The following is a 2,524-nucleotide window of genomic DNA, read 5'->3' as shown; positions in this document are numbered from 1 at the left end:
TATATATATATATATATATGATACGACAAGAATATAGAGAGATAATAATAGATTATTATTTATTAATTAAAAAATTGACAAACATCTCTTACAGTTGTTTCATTTGTAGTCCTTCAGAAAATTAATTAATAAAATTTAAAATTATTTGTAAGTTGAATTTGCAGCCGTATACTCAACATCCAGGAATTGAACACATATTTTGTGTATCTTAAACTACCTCTGACGAGATTCGACTTTCAAATAATTTTAAATTTTATTAATTAATTTTCTGAAAGACTAGAATTAAAACAGCTCAAAGAGATGTGTGTCAATTTTTTAATTAAGAAACAATAATTTATTAATAATCTCTCTATGTTCTTATCTTATTGTAATAAATAAATATACACAGACCATGGCTCATATAGTTACCTTACAGTTGTATATTAACTATAATGTTCGAATTCTTTATATAGGTAAATAGCCAGTACTTTCATAGGATTTTGCTAGCCCTTAATGGGGTTTGTAACCTGTGTTTTAACATATGTATGTGTGTGTGTATTTGTGTCTTTGTTTGTCTCCGTTATCGTTTGACAACCAGTGCTGGTGTGTTTACGTCCCCATAACATACCAGTTCGCCAAAAGAGACCAGTAAAATAAGCACTAGGCTGAAGAAATAAGTCCTTGGGGGGGGGGGAAGCATGACCTCAATCAAATGACTGAAAGAAGTCAAGTAATAAAAGAATATGTGCATGCGCGTTTGTGTGTGTGTTTGTGTGTGTTTGTGTGTTTGTGTGTGTGTGTGTGTTTGTGTGTGTGTGTGTGTGTGTGCGTGCGTTTGTGCGGTTGAGTAAAAATGTACAAGTCTTAAAATATATAAGTACAGGGGTCGATCAGTTCCACTAAAATTCTTCGTTCTGTGCCCCAGCATGGCCACAGTCAAAGGACTAAAAAAGGAATTACATCGTATTCTCTGAACAAATATTTGTGTCACGTGGAGCTCATTGTCTTATGTACGAGTATGTGGACCACGTGGTGAGCGCTGTCTTGGGTGCACCTTTTAATATGAAACACAATCGTTACAACTAGAATGCCTCTCGCTGTAGGTGTACTCGATCGTAGGTGACCCGATGCTTAATTAGAACAACAACAACTGATAGGTTATTTTATAGAAGTTTGAAAGCAAACGTTGACCTCACCTAAATTTGAACTCCCTACAGTGAATTACTTGTATCAAGTTGTTGCCATTGTTGTTTAGCCTCGTGTCAACGCTGATCAAAGGCATGTCAGCAGGGTCTCTGACCATCCCAGTTAGTACTTGGCGGCGAGCTGACAGAAGCGTTAGCAGGCCGGGCGAAATGCTTAGCAGTATTTCGTCTGTCTTTACGTTCTGAGTTCAAATTCCACCGAGGTCAACTTTGCTTTTCATCCTTTCGGTTTGATAAATTAAGTACCAGTTGCGTACTGGAGTCTATCTAATCGACTGGTCCCCTCCCCTAAATTTTCGGGCCTTGTACCTAGAATAGAAAAGAAGATTATTATTATTATTATTATTATTATTATTATTATTATTATTATTATTGTTGTTGTTGTTGTTGTTGTTGTTGTTGTTGTTGTTATTTACCACAAGGGCAGAATGAGCGATATTATCAAGTTGATTACATCTACCTCAGTGCATAACTGGTACTTATTTAATCGATCCCAATAGTATGAAATGCAAAGTCAATCCTGCAGAGTGTGATTTGACTTTCATCCTTTCGGTGTCGATAAAATAAGTACCATTGAAACACTGGGGTCGAGGTAATCGACTTAATCTCCTCCCACAAGCTGCCCTTGTGACAAATATTTGAAATAATAATAATTATTATTCTTTCGTAACACAGAGTATGTAAAAAATGCACCCGTGTCATTAGACATCTGTCGAGTCACAAAAATAATAAGGACTACCTTCCATTGTTGTTCCTTGTACTCGACACTGATGCAAACAATTCAATGAAGATGCGTAACGTATTTGCTCACTGTAAAACATTCTTCAACGGTATTCCTCTTGCCCCACTCGTAAAAGCTATTCAGGCCTGTAAAGACATCACAGCAAAACACTCTGCGAAGGTCACACAACAGAACTCTTTCTCATTAATTGTGACAGTCACAGCTCCTTTCATTTGGCAAAGCTACTATCCATAGGACACCTTACGACTCACTGATATACTTTTAGTCAAATTCTAAGTCGCAAATACACCATAATAGTTCTCTGCTGATTTCTCCTATCTTGTTGACCCTGCTTCATATATTTTTATCTTTCATGTTTTTACTTGTTTCAATCATTAGACTGCGTCCATGTTGGGGCACCTCCTTCAACGATTTTTAGTCGAATGAATCGATCCCAGTACTTATATTTTGTTAAGCCTGTTAATTATTATCTCGGTTTCTCTACCGAACTGCTAAAGTACAGGATCATAAACACACCGACACCGGTTGTCAAGCGTTGTTGGGGGACAAACAAACACCACACACACACACACACACACACACACACACACACACACAC

The sequence above is a fragment of the Octopus bimaculoides genome, chromosome 19 (genome assembly GCF_001194135.2).
Source record: "Octopus bimaculoides isolate UCB-OBI-ISO-001 chromosome 19, ASM119413v2, whole genome shotgun sequence".
Lineage (NCBI taxonomy): Eukaryota > Metazoa > Mollusca > Cephalopoda > Octopoda > Octopodidae > Octopus > Octopus bimaculoides.
This window is presented reverse-complemented; position numbering follows the sequence as displayed.